Source organism: Schistocerca cancellata, chromosome 3 (genome assembly GCF_023864275.1).
Source record: "Schistocerca cancellata isolate TAMUIC-IGC-003103 chromosome 3, iqSchCanc2.1, whole genome shotgun sequence".
NCBI classification, from domain to species: Eukaryota; Metazoa; Arthropoda; class Insecta; order Orthoptera; family Acrididae; genus Schistocerca; species Schistocerca cancellata.
The window spans coordinates 697,114,294-697,135,310 of NC_064628.1; positions in this window are offsets into that span (position 1 = coordinate 697,114,294).

Consider the following 21,017-nt stretch of genomic DNA (forward strand, 5'->3'; position numbering starts at 1 on the left):
CTGAGTGGTAGAGTGCCAGATCACGAACTGAAATTCTTCGGGTTCGATCTTCAGTCAGTCCAAGTATTTACCTGTCATTGTTGAAGCGAAAAATACTGAGTTGCAACGTGGTCCGGCGTTCACGTTAATGACTATGACTAACGGGTTAGTAAGCTCAAAAGTCGGAGAAAAGCAACCTCGAATACCAGAGCCAGTAGGACTTTATCCACTGTGTTGCTGAAGCACACCTTCGAGTTGATGAGAGCTTTAAGTTTTCTTTAATATGATTTCTACCTCGGATGTAATGCCTGTTAAAGAGACTTTGGCTGCGCAGGATGTAGTGCTGATTTACTAAAACCGCTCGATAAAGCTGGAAGCGGTGAAATCCTGTTCTTACGCGAAAATGAGTAGCATTCTATTTCATGTAAGAAATTATTATCATGAGTGTTGCTAAACAGAGGAAGAGTATAATTTTTTTCTTTTTTCTTATGATGATAATAAATACAGACAGACAACAACTGTGGACAAATGTGCACAATGACAAGGTCGCAGAATCTTACATCTTCAGATCCAGTATCCTGACCCATTCCATCACTTTATTCGATTCTTGGTAAATGTCCACTATGTACATTCAAAGAGGACAGTCAACAACGATACCTTGTTGAAAAGGGGACTGTCAATAACGATGTAGTAGACTCTGTAAGGATGCACCAGAGTCACAGTTTCAGACTTAGCCTATTCACCCTCGCCGCCGGCCGTTGTAGCCGAGCAGTTTTAGGCGCTTCAGTCTAGAACCGCGCAGCCGCTACGGCCGCAGGTTCGAATCCTGTCTCGGGCATGGATGTGTGTGATGTCCTTAGGTTAGTTAGGCTTAAGTAGTCCTAAGCCTAGGGGACTGATGACGTCAGATGTTAAGTCCCGTAGTGCTCAGAGCCATTTGAACCATTCACCCTCGCCGCAGTGGTCACAATGGTTCCCGCCAGATCACCGAAGTTTCGTGCTCTCGGGCTTGGCTAGCACTTGGATGGGTGACCATCTGTGTTTGGCGAGCGCTGTTGGCAAGAGGGGTGCATTCAGCCCTTGTGAGGGCAACTGATGAGCTTACTCGATTCAGAAGCGAGGATGTGATGTCTAGGAATCCTGCATACTCGGTTCGCTAGACAAACTATCAAACAACTCGTATTAATGAGTTTTATTATAACAAGACAAGTACAAATACTTACCTTTGATAGATGTGTCGCAAACAAAGTGTGATATACAAAATAATCAGTCTTCTTCAGAACAGACAAACACAGGTCTGTGCTATGTAGAGATGGCTAATGATAGAGGCTACAATGCTTCGGCTAATGAAGCGGCTAACGTTGAAACTGCTATCGAAGTGGGCTGCCACCAATGGGGCGCGGTGATTATGTCCTTTTCACCTAGGGTCTGCTGCTGTCACGTTGTCATCCTGGACTGAGGTCGGTCAGCGTGCGATTAGCTGACCTCTTCTCACAGCCATCTCTTCTCTGTCGTTCCCCACTGGCATACCGGCGCTGATTTTACGCCGTAACAGACAACGGCCTGGAGAGTGGTGTGCTGACCACATGCTCATCCATATCCGCATCCAGTGACACCTATGAGCTGAGGATGACGCTGCGGTCGGTTGAACGGAGTCTGAGTACTTTGTTTTTTAGCCTGACCACACCTGTGCAGCATACAGATGAGCATTAATAAAACCGCAGACTGCAGGGACGGATTCTTGACTGTAAATGGAGGAAAAAAAGGTCCTACAAACACGTATCCGAAAATGCGAAGTTGCCACGGTAGATGGCAGAATGAAAGTTCCTCTGACCGTTGCTGATAATCATGCCATTCGTTGTAGGTGATAGGGATAGTAGCGGTTGTCATGCAGCACACACATAATCGCACCCGGGCTTATATCGAGTTGGCGGGCCACTTGCCTGGAGCTTATCCTAGGGTTCTTCTCAATATCCTATAACCTGGTCCTCCAAATTTGGTGTACGCACAGTGCGCCGCCTCCCTGCACGTTCTTCTGACAGGAACCACGATCACACGAACGTCCAAAAAGGGCTTGAAATGTTGTGCGATGTGGTTGGTGTCTCTGAGGGTACTTGTTTTCTTACAGCCGTCCAGTCTATCGACCGTTTCCGTCTGCTCGGCCGTACACGAACACCATCTCGGCTTGTTCCCGATATGAATACCGGACCACTCCACTGCTTACATTACGCTACGTCAATCACACAGCCTGCAACACACAAGGAACACATGGCACGTGATGGGACTTTCATTCGTCAGCTCCCTCTACCGTGGCAACGATACATTTAAAGACATAGGATGAAATTACAATGAAATAAACACCCCCAGCTTCATACATGCGTTGATATAAGTCAACGGGAACAATTGAAAATGTTTGCCCAGATCGGGACTCGAACTCGGGATCTCCTGCTTACATGGAAGATGCTGTATCCACAATTTTTTTTTTAAATCTCATTTTTTGTTCTATATATTGTTCGTTGAATTTTTTCGTGGTGGACGTCCGATGACACCCGTTCAGGTTGTTCGTTGATCCGCTCACTCAGTTTTTTTTATTACAGAGGGTAGCTAAACCCTCTGACCGAACACGCTGAGCTACCGTGCCGGCATCCACATGAGCCACCGAGGTCACAGCGGATAGTGCGACTGCAGGGACGTATCTCTGACACGCCTCCCGTGAGACCCACATTCGCAACTTTTTGTCCGGCACTGTATTCATAGTGCTCCTGCCCATTGTACTCATTACTCGCGGCTTTAACGCCGATTCCCGTAAGAGTTCGGGCACTGTTTGTGCATCCGCACAGAAGAAGATAGTCAAATGGCCGGTGAGCCTTTCCTAAGATGGTATCTGTTCTTTCGGACATGTCAGAAAGAACAGATACCATATATATATATATATATATATATATATATATATATATATATATATATATATATATATGGTCATAGGATTTTTCCCTCCATTTCCAGTTAGCATAATCTGGAAGATAGAATCCTTGTGTCAGCACGGAATGGCTATCAAATAGATGTTTGTTGACTACTGAAGACCCCACTGGATTTCCCATGGATAGTTGACACTGAAGCAGGTTTCAACAAGGTTGTTTGCTGTGTGCCGCGACGGTTTCCTTGATTTCTGCTTGCACAATGTCTCGATGCAAGGGAAGCTTAGGACATCTGTGTTCTTCCAGATTTTCAGGTGAGCTTCTGATATCCTTAGAACTGGAGGTGGGATGTTGATGTGAAGAGAAAGCCATAGAGTGTTTGTACTCCAAAAACATTACGTATTATTCACATTGTCTCACTGAGGTGCATGTTTACCTACTCAATGTGAGCACCTTTGATCCAAGTTGGACAGCAGATGAGAGGGCTAAGGCTGTGGATCTTAAAGTATAAGCACCAGCTCCCCATGAGTTACCAGAAAGCTTTTGAAGAACTTTATTTTTCGTTTTGAATGTAGCAGTTATTTGAGAGATCCTCCTTGGAAGTTCTATTTAATGTTATTATTATGTATTTTGCTGAACTACAGGACGAGAAGACTAACTCTGGGTGCCGGCAGGAGTGGCCGTGCGGTTCTAGGCGCTACAGTCTGGAACCGAGCGACCGCTGCGGTCGCAGGTTCGAATCCTGCCTCGGGCCTGGATGTGTGTGATGTCCTTAGGTTGTAACTAGTTCAGATTTTTTTTATTGGTAACGCCACGTAGCGCTCTATATGAAAATCACTGACTGTGCTGTGTGCAGTCTGAGGCTCGTCGGCATTGTCGCAATAGTAGCTATTGTAGTGTTGGGCAGTTGGCTGTTAACAGCGCGTAGTGTTGCGCAGTTGGAGGTGAGCCGCCAGTAGTGGTGGATGTGGGAAGTGAGATGGCGCATTTTTGAGAACGGATGATCTGGACGTGTATCCATCAGAGACAGTACATTTGTAAGACTGGATGTCATGAACTGGTATATATAATATGACTTTTGAACAATATTAAGGTAAATACATTGTTTGTTCTCTATCAAAATCTTTCTTTTGCTAACTGTGCCTGTCAGTAGTTAGTGCCTCCAGTAGTTTGAATCTTTTATTTAGCTGGCAGTAGTGGCGCTCGCTGTATTGCAGTAGTTCGAGTAAGGAAGATTTTTGTGAGGTAAGTGATTTGTGAAACGTGTAGGTTAATGTTAGTCAGGGCCATTCTTTTGTAGGAATTTTTGAAAATCAGATTGCGTTGCGCTAAAAATATTGTGTGTCAGTTTAAGCACAGTCATTTTTAATTTTTCTGAGGGGACGTTACATATGTCGACCCTTAGCCAAGGATACCTCACTGGAATCTTCTGATTTTTTCTTGTAGTTTGTGTAATTAGTGTAGCTATTGTTTATTGCTAGCGCGTAATTATAGAGAGAATTTCCTTTGTAGTTGCAGTCTTTCATTGTCGTACAGTAAAACAGTTGTGACATGCATGAGGATTTGCACCAAGTATTTCGCAGCTGCGGTTGCGATTAACTAGGTATTATTTTTCAGTTCTATGTTAATGTGTTTTCTTGTTTTTGCTCTTCAAATTGTGCTTTTCCGTGTTATCGTGTGAAATATTGTGACAATTATGGCGTGTGAAAAACGTAATACTAGGCTCCAAAGTAAACTGAGAAATGACAGTGAAGACGAAAGCAGTGTGTTAGCGCCACCGAGTAATGAATTAACTAATGTTCAACATAGTAATTTGGTAATTGTGCATAGGAAAATGGAGCGGGCGGCAAATCATGGTGTAGACAGTGAAACAATTAGTGAATAGGGAAGCATTATCGATCGATCGGTCGGCAACAGCTTCCCTCAGGAATCCGAAATGACAGGACACAATCTCGCAAATACTGTAGATTCAGGTTTTGGGTCCTCACCGTTTTCTCAAATAAGTCAAGACACATTTTCTGCTTGTCAAAATGCGAATGTTTCCGGTGCAAATGCACTGCCGAAAAGCATAGAGGAACAGATTCCAGGCACTAATTCATTATTATTGCAATTAATGCAACAAATGAAACAATATAAGAGACAAACACAGCAACAGTTAGACACAATGGAACAAAATCTTCAAAAGTTAGACACAATGGAACAAAATCAAAGACAAACACAGCAAACGTTAGACGCAACGGAACAAAATCAAAAACAGTCACAGCAACAGCTTCAAAAGTTAGACACCACGCTTGAACAAACACGTGATGGTTTAATTGCTGAGTTATTTAAAATCGAATCTAAATGTCAAAAAGACTGTAATGACGTAAAACACAAATTTGTGAACATTTTCAACCTATTTTTTCGCTTCATGAAAATGCATTACAGAATCACGAAGCAGCCATAAAGGAACTGCAAATTATTGTTCATGAAAATCACGACATCTTGCAAGCTAAAATTGACTCAGCTGCATCTACTGATTCCGTTACGCAACTTGCAAAAACTCAGGAAAAATTAAAGGACACAGCGGATACGATTTCAAAACAAATGGACACTCTGAAACTTGGTTCAGAAAAACACACTAAGGAAATCAGTTCACTATCGGAGAAAGTAGCCAAACTTTCTGATCAGTTCACTAACTCATCTACGAAGGTAGATGATACTCTAAATGGCACAAGGCCGGTAGTCTTTAATGACAGAGAAGAGTATAAACAAATTAGAAAATTCAAACAAAATCAGAATCAAATCAATATACAGTACAAAAAAGAAATCCGGGAAGTACAAGATCAGTTAGCACAAGTAATATAAGAATTACATATTTCAGAGGAGACTCGCGCTCCTACACGGTAAGAGAGACTTAAATATACGGAAAAGTCACAAAATAATAACACAGGGCATTTCGGAAATTATGAAAGAAATTGGCAAGGCGCACTGAATTTTGAGATTGAACCGCCGAAACGAAGTAACAATGACCGATATGTGACTTGCCGACATGATGATTTTGACTATAAGCTGTTCATTACTACATGTAAATTCAAAACATTTAAGAATTCTGGCAACGACATTCATCCACAATCATGGCTCCATCAATTCTCTCATTGTTTTCCTCCCAATTGGTCATTGGAGCACAGGTTAGAATTTATGTGTGGCTACTTAGAGAATGAACCAGCTATAAGAATGCGATCGGTCATTCACGATTGTCACAGTGAAGAATTTTATCATACCTTCCTCTCAGCATATTGGTCTCAAACTACACAAGACCGAGTAAAACATAACATCATAATGATGAAACATTTCGAACAATCCTAATTTTCTAGTCTTGTCAAATATTTCGAAGACACGTTACATAAGAATCAGTATCTTGCAAACCCATACAGCCCCTCAGAACTCATCCGCATTTGCTTAATCAAATTGCCTGAACATTTACGACACATTATTTTGGCTGGACGTTGCAAAGACGACATTAAAGCATTTCAGGGACTGTTACAAGAATTGGAAATTGACACTGACAATCGTGGGACGCGAAAACAGGAAAACAGTCATTACAGATCACATCCGTCACAATTCCGTGACGACAGAAACAATAACTGGACACGACAAGGCTATTTTTACAACGCAAATGGTGACCAAAGCAGACACCACCCGTATGACAACTGTTGGCAGAATAATATTTACAGAGATAGATCGCATTTCCGTAATAATGAATATGACACAGATAACCAAGGAAACAGACAATATGGGAACCAAAATAATTATAAAATCAAGGGAGACAGAATAACTTCAGACGCAACAGTACACCATGCAGTTACGATTCCGGGAGAAATTCCCACCATATGACCGACAAAAAAGAAACTATGTAAACTACCGAAAAAACGACAGACCTGAATTTCACCAGAACTGGCGAGATTCAAACTGGGCAGGGCTCTCTCGACAAGGTGAATTTGTAGAAGATAGGTCTCCTAATCCTAATAACGACGCGCGCCAACAAAGTGACAGACAATGACTCGCACCACAGGCAGCCACGCGCGCTGGCTGGCTCAGAGAAAAATAACACAGACGCTAACCTTGAGAAAAATTCAAGTATTGTTTACCGATGTATATCGCATGATAATTGGGTTCAAGTTGAAACTCTGAGTACTACGAAGAGTAAAGGATTGCACCACATTTCACATGTAAAACCGTTTATTGAGAGAGTATTTGCCTTTTAACTTAGTCTTTGCTATAAAATTTTTCACTTCACGTTACTAGTACTCTTTGTCACACTTAGAAACTGTTAACATACAACTATGTTTTAAAATTAATTATCCCATCCAGAACCTATGGAACATATTTAGACAGTAATTACAAATTCATTGTTATAGTGAACAAAGGACACAGTGTTACTGTGTGTGTATATTCTTGCTTGTTAGTTGCACGATTACGTAATGAATATATGGCTTACATACTTAGAACATATACTGGCACTGCTAATGAGATTTTAATTCAACATTTTGGTTTACCTGAAGAGACATTCTTTATTTGAAGTACTTACTGTGGGATTAAAGATGACTTAGCACTTGGTTTCTTTCACAACTACATGATTATATCACGACGCTACTAATGTGTGACACAATTTACATTGTTGCTTTTTGCGGTGTATCTGTTTTATATCTGCACAGTTTTTCTGAATTATTATGGAAAGTAAAACATGTTTTAGTAATAACTTTTGTGGTATAGCTACAATGAGACAGCCTTTTTCGTAGCACAACAATACGTTACAGTATAGTACTTTCTTGATCACGGTAATGTACATAATAACTACGCTATCTATATGCATAGCATTTCACTTTTGTTTATCATGAGGTAAGTACATTGACTTCTGCAGAGCTTAGCTTTCGGAGGACGATAACTACGACACTTCCACAGAATTATCTTACAGCAAGATGCACATTTAGCACTAAAGGACACGTATTTGAGTGATTAAATTTGTACTTAAAACATTTATTTTTAAAGATTTTTGAATTACAAAGAAAGGTTTCCGTGATACATTTCATTCCATTGCAGTAACTTGTAACACAAGGGGGTATAATTACATTAATACTAAGGGGGGTACACGCTTACTTTGTGTACCATGTATTTGGCAAGCACAAGGAGCCCTAGCTAATATGGTATTTGCTTATACAACTTTACACATCGGTACCATATTTCTCTAACACATAAATTACACAGCTTTCCGATCATTTAACTGAGAGAGACAAACATTTATTTTACTACATCAGTGACAGATGTTTACGTAATTACACCATTGGATAACTTCACACTTACGAAATTGTATTTTGTCTGTACTTTGTGAACTGTTAATATTTTTTTGGAACCATTGTGATATTATGAGAGCTTTGAATGATATATTTGGTATTTGATCACAATTTTTAAAGTGCGATTGAGGTAGATGACACTATTGAAATGAGCAGAGAATTTTTTTTTTAGGTTTTGAAATTACTGCAGAAAGCTACGACGTTTGAGATTTGACAAAGGTGTTATGATGTTATTATTACGACGACGATGTGTATTATGCTGTTGCGGTATGTTTATGATCAATAAGCTGATGCTATATGAAGAATTTGCTTATGCTACGTATCTGTTATGATGAAATATTGAAGAAGTGTTGATGTATATATATATATATATATGTGTGTGTGTGTGTGTAATAAGGTAAGGAATAATGAGTAGTGGTTAGGGACTCTGGTTTGTGAAAAAGGTTGTTGGAAACCAAGAATCGTACTTTAAGAGTTATGAAATGTATGTAAATGCATGAATGTATTACACTGCCAATGAAAATTTTTTGGAGACTGTTATATTAATAGGATTTTGTTTCTACACAATTGTAAAGCGAATTCTTGAACTGTGAAATTTTTTTTATATGAGACTGTCACTGTAGTGCAAACTGCTGCTGTAAATATTTTGGTAAGAAAGCCAAGTGACATTGACGTAATGCGCTGTGGGCGCAAAGCTATGTGACAGTCGCCTCGAACAAAAAGGGGCTGTGCCTTTCAGAGGCACAAAAAAAAAGGAGAGGCCATTAACCACGTTATTGACATTCCTTTCTAGAAAGCATCGTAAATACGACACACTCATTACTTGGAAAGATACTTACATCTGCACACCTGATTATGACAAGTGTCTTTCTACGAGAATTGAAAGAATTTCTACTAACTTATGAAATTCCACATGACTATTGAATGATATTTTTATGTTTTGCTTTGTACATGGTTGCTTATTTCATTTGATATCTGGTTTCCAGCTGCATTGCAGCATTGGTTATATAAAATAAAATTAAATGCATTTTCTAATGTGAACACTTTCTGTCAACAGATCTATTAAATAATAATTTTATGATCCACATTCTTCGAAAAAGGAGCACTTGGAAAGGAAAGAACAATAAGAAGGGACTAATAAGAGTAACTGCATACATAATTTTCTTTTCAAGTACTTGGTAATGTTTTGTAGAATAAGTTTTTGTGGTGCACCACTTTAATGACATAGATATTAAGATGTAAATAGACATTTCCCTTATCTGCATTGTTGTCTTTAGTGTACTATTTTTTCTGCTTGAGCTATGTCATATTTAGGTATAAGTTATTGCATTTGCTGCTGCTGTTTGCACTTTGTATTACTCTGTTGAGCCAGTTTTACTACTGATTTATTTTTCTTGTTGCTGCACATTGGCTCAATATTAGTTCTAATGTTGCATTTTCTCTGCTGATTTAGAATTACTGCTACCTGCTTTGCCAGTTTGCATTTTTTGTCATTGCTGTTTGTGTTAATTGTTTTGTGCTGATGCATTGCCTCGTCCCTTAGTTTAGCATCTGAGCTCAGTAGATTTAAGTTAGCGTAAGATGGGGTAGGCTATATGTGAGAACGAGTTGTGATGAATTGGAAGAAATGCATTGAGAAGCTATAAGAAAATGGTTTGGCCAAAAAAGAATTTTGAAAGAGGATGTGAACAGAATACAGAAAGCATGCTTGGATAGGATTTTTTTGGTGGAAACAAATGTTGAAATAAGAGGAAAGATCTACAGAACGAAGTTTTGGGTCGGACTGCAGTACCAAATGTCACAGTGAAAACGAACCCTGTCTTTCCTTTTGTATTATTCCGCTAAGTGTTTATGTTCCCTTGTGTATTTGTCTTTTCACTGTCTTTAAGTGTTTAGCTAATAAGATTTATGTTGTAGAATTTTTCAAATACTATGTTATTTACTTTGTAAAGATTTTTAGACATTATTAATTCTGTTCTGTTTCAATGCTCATGTGTGAAATTAATGTTTCGAAAACTATCTATAGGTTTTTTTCTATTCTTTTGTAAAGCCTGTGTTACTACAAATGTTATCTGTACTGTTATATTCTTTAATGATGCATTTTGTACCTTTGTAATTGTATTCTTATGTTGTAAATTTATAATTGTAATGGACAGCAGTTCATCAGATTAAGTAACTTGTAAGCTTTCACTTCACTGAACAGAGAAGTTGGTCATAGTACATGCACAATATGTGAAAAAAAGAGGACTGTTAGTGCTCCCACGTGTGTTGATTATTCAGCAAGGGACTGGTTAACAGCATTGCTGGTTCTAAGGACAATTCCAAAAACTTTGTAAGTGCACAAGTGGTGGTTTATTGACTTGCTATATTCTCTGCAAGACTCTTCGATGGTGATTGTGCACCTGCACAGTCGCAACAGATGGCTACTGGCCATCTCTACAAGGACTACAGTGGGTCTGCACCTTTGATGTCCCACCAATACCACTATTTCTACAAGGACTGCAGTGGGTCTGCACCTCTGGTGGCCCACCACTACCGTAATCTCTACCAGGACTACAGTGGGTCTGCTCTGTGATGACCTACCTACGAATATTCTTCAAAACTTTGGCTGACTCTGCTGTGGGTTTGCTCTGTTGTGGCCCATTACCTCCCTGCATGTCAAGAGTCAGCACTGTCTTTCCGTTAGAAGGACAATACTACTTCTTCAAGACTGCATGGAAATCCACTACTTCCATGTGCATTTTCTTTTACTGCTCAGACTTTGAGAAAAACACTGCTATTTTACTGTGATGAACGATCAGGACTGTCTTTATGGACTGTGAGAAAATTTTAGCCTTTGACCAACATTGCATCAATCAGTGTGTGCATTTGATTTCTTTGTTATTGTAATTGTAAAAAAAATTTTTAACAAATATGTATTGACCAGTGTCCAAAACAATTTGTAAATTTTTTTGTGGGGAGCATGGGGGCTATGTAAGTAGGCTGTTAAGGTTTTTTTATTGGTAACGCCACGTAGCGCTCTATATGAAAATCGCTGACTGTGCTGTGTGGAGTCTGAGGCTGGTCGGCATTGTTGCAATAGTCGCTATTGTAGCGCTGGGCAGTTGGCTGTTAACAGCACGTAGCGTTGCGCAGTTGGAGGTGAGCCGCCAGCAGTGGTGGATGTGGGAAGTGAGATGGTGCATTTTTGAGAGCGGATGATCTGGACGTGTGTCCATCAGAGACAGTACATTTGTAAGACTGGATGTCATGAACTGATATATATAATATGACTTTTGAACAATATTAAGGTAAATACATTGTTTGTCCTCTATCAAAAATGGTTCAAATGACTCTGAGCACTATGGGACTTAACAGCTGTGGTCATCAGTCCCCTAGAACTTAGAACTACTTAAACCTAACTAACCTAAGGACATCACACACATCCATGCCGGAGGGAGGATTCGAACCTGCGACCGTAGTAGTCGCGCGGTTCCGGACTGCGCGCCTAGAACCGCGACACCACCGCGGCCGGCTGTTCTGTATCAAAATCTTTCTTTTGCTTACTGTGCCTATCAGTAGTTAGTGCCTTCAGTAGTTTGAATCTTTTATTTAGCTGGCAGTAGTGGCGCTCGCTGTATTGCAGTAGTTCGAGTAACGAAGATTTTTATGAGATAAGTGATTTGTGAAACGTATAGGTTAATGTTAGTCAGGGCCATTCTTTTGTAGGGATTTTTGAAAGTCATATTGCGCTGCGCTAAAAATATTGTGTGTCAGTTTAAGCACAGTCTTGTATAATTGTTCAAAGGGGACGTTTCAAGGTTAGTTAGGATTAAGTAGTTCTAAGTTCTAGGCGACTGATGAACTAATAAGTTAAGTCACATAGTGCTCAGAGCCATTTGAACCATTTTGAACTCTGGATATGACTTCTGGTTTGTGATTTTCCTGTCTGTGCCGGCTGCTGTGATCGAGGATTTCTAGGTGCTTCAGTCTGGAACTGCGCTGTTGCTAAAGTTGCAGGTTCGAATCCTGCCTCGGGCATGGATGTGTGTGACGTCCTTAGGTTAGTTAGGTTTAAGTGGTGATTCAAACCTGCGACTGTAGCAGTCGCGTGGTTCCGGACTGAAGCGCCTAGAACCGCTCGGCCACAGCGGCCGGAGGTGAAATCCAGATATAACTATTTTCTTAGTATTTAGATGAAGGCGTCATTTCTTGAAGTCTACATCCAATTTTGCCGTATCAGTGGATAAAGTTTTTTCAGCAGCAGAAAAGTTGGGTAAAATAATAAGTTGCTGGCAGAACTGAATCTGCCTGAAAATGTTTTCGGTAAGTCTTGTATGTTCTGGTTGAACAGGGGGGACCTAGAACAGATCCTTGAGGCAAACCGTGATTTAGTTCAAGTACTCCGCTTCTGTCGTGAGTGTAACCACGCAGATATTGGCGAGGACGGGTGCTCCACTTTGTACCAGACTACGGACTTGTCTTAGTTACTCCTATTAAAGATGGCACGAGTTAAATGCCACATCTGATGTTATAGACGACTGCCAGAGACTGGTGGGAGAAGTGTTCAGCGCTAATTCGCAGGCTTGCATCAGCTGCCGCCGTATGACGCGGTCGGAGCGGCGGACAGGCGACAGCGCGAGTATTGTCGCCGTCTGAAATGTCAAACGGATAAGGACAGGCGAGCAGCACGGCTTTAAAAATAAGTGCGCTTCCATGAGCGACCAAGGCCGGCGTGGCATAGCGCTCTGCCGCCGTGTTCCGCTGACGCCACGGCTATTTCGGCCAGCGAGACGCCAGCTAGCCACTGCACTGCACCGGAGAGAGCAGCGGCGAGGCGTGGCAGGGCAAGCGGCCCGCTGCCACCACTCTATGACACGTCAGCCGCTTCATCCAGGACTGCCCGCAGAAACCCGGCCTCAGCACCTGTCTTACTGTGCAAAGCTCCGTCTGGAGTCGAGATGGGAGTTCTAGGCGCCACTGGGTTATGGCCTAAAGGAAACTTTGGCTGTGGTCTGAATCTAAATCTACATCTACATTTATACTCCGCAAGCCACCCAACGGTGTGTGGCGGAGTGCACTTTACGTGCCACTGTCATTACCTCCCTTTTCTGTTCCAGTCGCGTATGGTTCGCGGGAAGAACGACTGCCGGAAAGCCTCCGTGCGCGCTCGAATCTCTCTAATTTTACATTCGTGATCTCCTCGGGAGGCATAAGTAGGGGGAAGCAATATATTCGATACCTCATACAGAAACGCACCCTCTCGAAATTTGGATAGCAACCAGAGCGCCTCTCTTGCAGAGTCTGCCATTTGAGTTTGCTAAACATCTCTGTAACGCTATCACGCTTACCAAATAACCCTGTGCTCTTCTTTGGATCTTCTCTATCTCCTCTGTCAACCCGACCCGGTACGGATCCCACACTGACGAGCAATACTCAAGTATAGGTCGAACGAACGTCTTGTCAGCCACCTCCTTTGTTGATAGTCCACATTTTCTAAGAACTCTCTCAATGAATCTCAACCTGGCACCATCCTTACCAACAATTCATCTTATATGATCATTCCACTTAAAATCGTTCCGTACGCATACTCCCAGACATTTTACAGAAGTAACTGCTACCAGTGTTTGTTCCGCTATCATATAATCATACAATAAAGGATCCTTCTTTCTATGTATTCGCAATACATTGCATTTGTCTATGTTAAGGGTCAGTTGCCACTCCCTGCACCAAGTGCCTATCCGCTGCAGATCTTCCTGCATTTCGCTGCAATACTCTAATGCTGTAACTTCTCTGTATACTACAGCGTCATCCGCCAAAAGCCGCATGGAACTTCCGACACTATCTACTAGGTCATTTATATATATTGTGAAAAGCATTGGTCCCACAACACTCCCCTGTGGCACGCCAGAGGTTACTTTAACGTCTGTAGACGTCTCTGCATTGAGAACAACATGCTGTGTTCTGTTTGCTAAAAACTCTTCAATCCAGCCACACAGCTGGTATGATATTCCGCAGCCTGTTACTTTGTTTATCATGCGACAGTGCGAAATTGTATCGAACGCCTTCCGGAAGGCAAGGAAAATGGCATCTAACTGGGAGCCTGTATATTTTCTGGGTCTCATGAACACATAAAGCGAGTTGGGTCTCACACGATCGCTGTTTACGGAATCCCTGATGCTTCCTACAGAGTAGATTCTGGGTTTCCAGAAATGACATGATACGCGAGCAAAAAACATGTTATAAAATTCTACAGCAGGTTGATGTCAGAGATATAGGCCTATAGTTTTGCGCATCTGCTCGACGACCCTTCTTGAACACTGGAACTACCTGTGCGCTTTTCCAATCATTTGGAACCTTCCGTTCCTCTAGAGACTTGCGGTACAGGACCGTTAGAAGGGGGGCAAGTTCTTTCGCGTACTCTGTGTAGAATCTCATTGGTATCCCGTCAGGTCCAGTGGACTTCACTCCGTTGAGTGATTTCAGTTGCTTGTCTATTGAGTGAACCCTCTCGATATGCAGATGGGCTGGGAAATTAGCAGCCCTGACAGTTGAGTCGTCGGTGTGGTCCTTGCCAAAAAAGAAAAAAAAATACTAGTCGTGGATGTGGTCCTTGCGAAAATTAATCAAAGTAGTTAAGGCGTTCATCTGACTACCAGACTTAAACATTGGTCCGCTTTGTCCAGTATTTATTGATATAAAATTCAAGAGGGAAACCAAACCCAAAAGTTAACAGAAAAATAGGATCACAGAATCTGTACGATATTCAATTAAAATAAAACGATTCTGTGCAAAGTTCGGGGGAACAGTAAGGGAAGCATCTGGTGTTAACTCGCGTTTCACAGGAAAAAAATAAACATACTATTCGAAACTGGACATGATGATTGCATGAACACAATGTGGGAAACAAAAACACATGCAGGAACCACAGATACTTGGGTCACGAGTGAGACTTCGTATATTACGTGATTCGAGACAAGATCCCCACAAATTTAGAAGAAACGTGCCTGACACTGACTCAGTACTACCAACCAGCGATAACATTTGTAGCACCATCTTACCACTGTGCTGTTGTACGAGAAGATGAACTGTATCATAAGTAGCTGCAGGAAATGAAATTGAAGTCATAGCTGCAGAAAATGAAATTGAAGTCATAGCAGCAGCAGAAATGCCTCGGAAGTAGTACTGCACAGAAATTCCCGCAGCAGAATGACCAGGAGTGAATCCCGGAGTGGAAACACCAACAATGACATGTCTAAGAGCTCTACGTGAAAAAGCTTCCAAAAACTATCTACACTCCTAGAAATGGAAAAAAGAACACATTGACACCGGTGTGTCAGACCCACCATACTTGCTCCGGACACTGCGAGAGGGCTGTACAAGCAATGATCACACGCACGGCACAGCGGACACACCAGGAACCGCGGTGTTGGCCGTCGAATGGCGCTAGCTGCGCAGCATTTGTGCACCGCCGCCGTCAGTGTCAGCCAGTTTGCCGTGGAATACGGAGCTCCATCGCAGTCTTTAACACTGGTAGCATGCCGCGACAGCGTGGACGTGAACCGTATGTGCAGTTGACGGACTTTGAGCGAGGGCGTATAGTGGGCATGCGGGAGGCCGGGTGGACGTACCGCCGAATTGCTCAACACGTGGGGCGTGAGGTCTCCACAGTACATCGATGTTGTCGCCAGTGGTCGGCGGAAGGTGCACGTGCCCGTCGACCTGGGACCGGACCGCAGCGACGCACGGATGCACGCCAAGACCGTAGGATCCTACGCAGTGCCGTAGGGGACCGCACCGCCACTTCCCAGCAAATTAGGGACACTGTTGCTCCTGGTGTATCGGCGAGGACCATTCGCAACCGTCTCCATGAAGCTGGGCTACGGTCCGCACACCGTTAGGCCGTCTTCCGCTCACGCCCCAACATCGTGCAGCCCGCCTCCAGTGGTGTCGCGACAGGCGTGAATGGACGGACGAATGGAGACGTGTCGTCTTCAGCGATGAGAGTCGCTTCTGCCTTGGTGCCAATGATGGTCGTATGCGTGTTTGGCGCCGTGCAGGTGAGCGCCAAAATCAGGACTGCATACGACCGAGGCACACAGGGCCAACACCCGGCATCATGGTGTGGGGAGCGATCTCCTACACTGGCCGTACACCACTGGTGGTCGTCGAGGGGACACTGAATAGTGCACGGTACATCCAAACCGTCATCGAACCCATCGTTCTACCATTCCTAGACCGGCAAGGGAACTTGCTGTTCCAACAGGACAATGCACGTCCACATGTATCCCGTGCCACCCAACGTGCTCTAGAAGGTGTAAGTCAACTACCCTGTCCAGCAAGATCTCCGGATCTGTCCCCCATTGAGCATGTTTGGGACTGGATGAAGCGTCGTCTCACGCGGTCTGCACGTCCATCACGAACGCTGGTCCAACTGAGGCGCCAGGTGGAAATGGCATGGCAAGCCGTTCCACAGGACTACATCCAGCATCTCTACGATCGTCTCCATGGGAGAATAGCAGCCTGCATTGCTGCGAAAGGTGGATATACACTGTACTAGTGCCGACATTGTGCATGCTCTGTTGCCTGTGTCTATGTGCCTGTGGTTCTGTCAGTGTGATCATGTGATGTGTCTGACCCCAGGAATGTGTCAATAAAGTTTCCCCTTCCTGGGACAATGAATTCACGGTGTTCTTATTTCAATTTCCAGGAGTGTATTAGCCAACCTGCAAGAATCTTGTATGAGCTCCCAATGGGATGCTCTATAACAATCTAGCCCTCATTCTCCCAAAAAGCTCGTTAATCCACAAGTTAATCTCAGAATTTAGCAAATTTAAACGAAACATTAGCAATCTGGTACAAACTCCCACACTCGAAAAACGTTACAATTCCGAACAATGCAAGTAAACTCGGGATTCGATTTCCTGGAAAAAGGACGCCGTGACTCCATCAGTGTCCCTTATTAAATTAAAAATTAAAAACAATGTTGCTAAAATATTTTTTTATTAGAGCGAGTGACCGGTTTTGACTCTATGAAAGAGTCATCTTCGGACTCTGTAAAGGTGTATTGCCAAATTAGTACAGACGTTATAATAAGTATATGAAAAAAATATATAAAAGTAAGATAATCAGTAATAATTTATACCTGGAGCGGTGGATGGACACTGCTAGATGAGTTCTGTCGACCCTCGACATTCGTGTAACTGCTGACTTTGCATGGAGGGAACGGATATTAATAGGGCTGACCACACCCACCGTTCAGAGTATGATAATGAAAGTGAATGGTGATTGGTGGGAACCAGGTGCCTGATACCGCTATGGCAAAGTACAAAGCAGACATCAAAAGTAAACGACGACTAGCATCCTTTGATGGAAAAATATGGGTAACAACAAAAAAATAAGACCAGTATGGACAGTTTATATGTTGTTGTGTTGTCGCTTTTAAAATAAGAACCATTATAAAAATGAGATAAAGATAGTTAAAAACTTAGTTGTAAAATACTAATGATAAAACAAGCTGCAGCATAATATAAAACAAATGTATATGAACGTAATAAAACGAAACCGAAAGAGCAGTTCTTTAAATAGGTCTTCAAAAAGGACAGAAAAATGTCTTTCCCTAAAGTCTAGCTGTTCATTGAGTAGAGCTAGGGGTTCACTTTTACGATGTGCATAGATTTCAATTGTCTCTAATGAATTAAGTAACGGCCCTTTTCGGTCAGAGCGAAAGGATTTTTAAATTCGTATTGTACAGCTTTCAGAATGGTTGCAGTCATTCAAATGTTGGCCAAACAAGGATTTATTACGACTAGTACAAGCCACATGTTCTTTAAACCGAATAGGAAAGTTACGGTCAGTTTGTATTGTTTTTCACAGTCTTTACATTGTATTTTATACAGGGTGGTCCACTGATAGTGACCGGTCCAAATATCTCACGAAATAAGCATCAAACGAAAAAACTACAAAGAACGAAAGTCTAGCTTGAAGGGGGAAACCACATGGTGCTATGGTTGGCCCGCTAGATGGCGCTGCCATAGGTCAAACGGATATCAAGTGTGTGTGTTTTTTTTTTAAATAGGAGCCTCCATTTTTATTACATATTCGTCTATACATAAAGAAAAAAGTGTGTTTCAGCTGGATCACTTTTTTCGCTTTGTGATAGATGAGGCTGTAATAGTCACAAACGTATATGTGGTGTCACCGCCAGACACCACACTTGCTAGGTGGTAGCCTTTAAATCGGCCGCAGTCCGTTAGTATACGTCGGACCCGCGTGTCGCCACTATCAGTGATTGCAGACCGAGCGCCGCCACACGGCAGGTCTAGTCTAGAGAGACTCCCTAGCACTCGCCCTAGTTGTACAGCCGACTTTGCTAGCGATGGTCCACTGCCTACATACGCTCTCATTTGCAGAGACGACAGTTTAGCATAGCCTTCAGCTACGTCATTTGCTACGACCTAGCATGGCGCCATATTCTTCAAGAATGTATTCTGAACAGATAATATTGTGAATCATGTACCGCCAAGAGCTACGTTCATCATTAATGGATTAAAGTTAAGTATCAAACTAATTACGTCCGCTTTCTGAATTCTAATTCCTTGTCATGTTCCAGACCTCACGTCAGTATAGTTCTTCCCTCCTCACGCTAGCCTGCGTGAGCTAAAATGCGTGCATTTCGGCCTCCACTAGTAACACGGTGTTGGCTCTTCTGCCAACAGAACAGTATAAGTTCGTGGTATCACATAACATTCCGCCAGTACGGACGGTATTTGCTTCGTGATACATTATACGTGCTAAAAGGGACCGTTTACCAACTGCGGAAAAGGTCGATATCGTGTTGATGTATGGCTATTGTGATCAAAATGCCCAACAGGCGTGTGCTATGAATGCTGCTCGGTATCCTGGACGACATCATCCAAGTGTCCGGACCGTTCGCCGGATAGTTACGTTATTTAAGAAAACAGGAAGTGTTCAGCCACATGTGAAACGTCAACCACGACCTGCAACAAATGATGATGCCCAAGTAGGTGATTTAGTTGCTGTCGCGACTAATCCGCCCATCAGTAGCAGACAAATTGCGCGAGTATCTGGAATCTCAAAAACGTCGGTGGTGAGAATGCTACTTCAACATCGATTGCACCCGTACCATATTACTATGCACCATGAATTGCATGGCGACGACTTTGAAAATCATGTACAGTTTTGCCACTGGGCACAAGAGAAATTATGGGACGATGACAGATTTTTTGCACGCGTTCTCTTTAGCGACGAAGCGTCATCCACCAACAGCGGTAACGTAAACCGGCATAATATGCACTATTGGGCAACGGAAAATCCACGATGGCTGCTAGAAGTGGAACATCAGTGACCTTGGCGGGTTAATGTATGGTGCGGCATTATGGGAGGCATTTTATCGATGGCAATCTAAATGGTGCAATGTATGCTGATTTTCTACGTACAAGATGTTTCACTATATGACAGAATGGCGATGTACTTCCAGCATGATGGATGTCCGGCACGTACCTCGCGTGCGATTGAAGCGGTTCTGAATAGCATATTTCATGACAGGTGGACTGGTCGTCGATGCCCACACGTTCATCGGATCTGACGTCCCCGGATTTCTTTCTGTGGGGAAAATAGAAGGATATTTGCTATCGTGATCCACCGACAACGCCTGACATGCGGCAGCGTATTGTCAATACATGGGCGAACATTACGGAAGGCGAACTACTCGCCGTTGAGAGGAATGTCGTTACACATGTTGCCAAATTTATTGAGGTTGACGGACATCATTTTGAGCATTTATTGCATTAATGTGGTATTTACAGGTAATCACGATGTAACAGCATGCGGTCTCAGAAATGATAAGTTCACAAAGGTACATGTATCACATTGGAACAACCGAAATAAAATGTTCAAACGTACCTACGTTCTGTATTTTAATTTAAAAAACCTACCTGTTACCAACCGATCGTCTAAAATTGTGAACCATATGTTTGTGACTATTACAGCGCCATCTGTCACAAAGCGAAAAAAGTGGTCCACCTAAAACATTCATATTTCTTTACGTACTACACGAATATGTAATAAACAATGGGGGTTCCTATTTTTAAAAACGCAGTTGATATCCGTTTGACCTTTGGCAGCGCCATCTAGCGGGCCAACCATAGCGCCATCTGGTTTCCCCCTTCAAGCTAGACAAGTTTCGTTCCTTGTAGTTTTTTCGTTTGACGCTTATTTCGTGAGATATTTGGCCCGGTCACGGTCAATGGACCACCCTGTATACTCCTGAATTTTCGTATTTAGTGTTGTTTTTTTTATCAGTATTGTATCTGAGTCTCTTTTGAAGCTGATTATTAGTAACTAATGCTATTGTGAGCCCGGTGTTTTTAAATAATTTATTTTATCGGAGATGTACCCCATGTATGTCATTTTGCAATATTTTCGATGGCCTGACTCAGGTGCATTACATGTATTCTGTATCTTATTGAACATGAAGTCTATGTCACTGGGATTGAAGTCGTTTACACTAGCAAACTGCTTCAATATTAGTCTCTCTTTCTGTAGTTCCTCTGTGGTGAGTGGTAATTTATTTGGTCTATTGATCATTGACTAGAAAAATGCTTTTCTCTGTCTGGACGGATGGCACGACTTGGTGTTAATGACATCTGTTGTTGTTGGTTTTCTTTACATTGCAAATTGATGTCTGTTCTCTTTGCTGGTAATGGTTAGATCTAAAAAGTTCGTACTTTTATGAATTTCATATTCTACTGTGATTTGAGACTTTCTCGGCGTATTCCATTCGTGA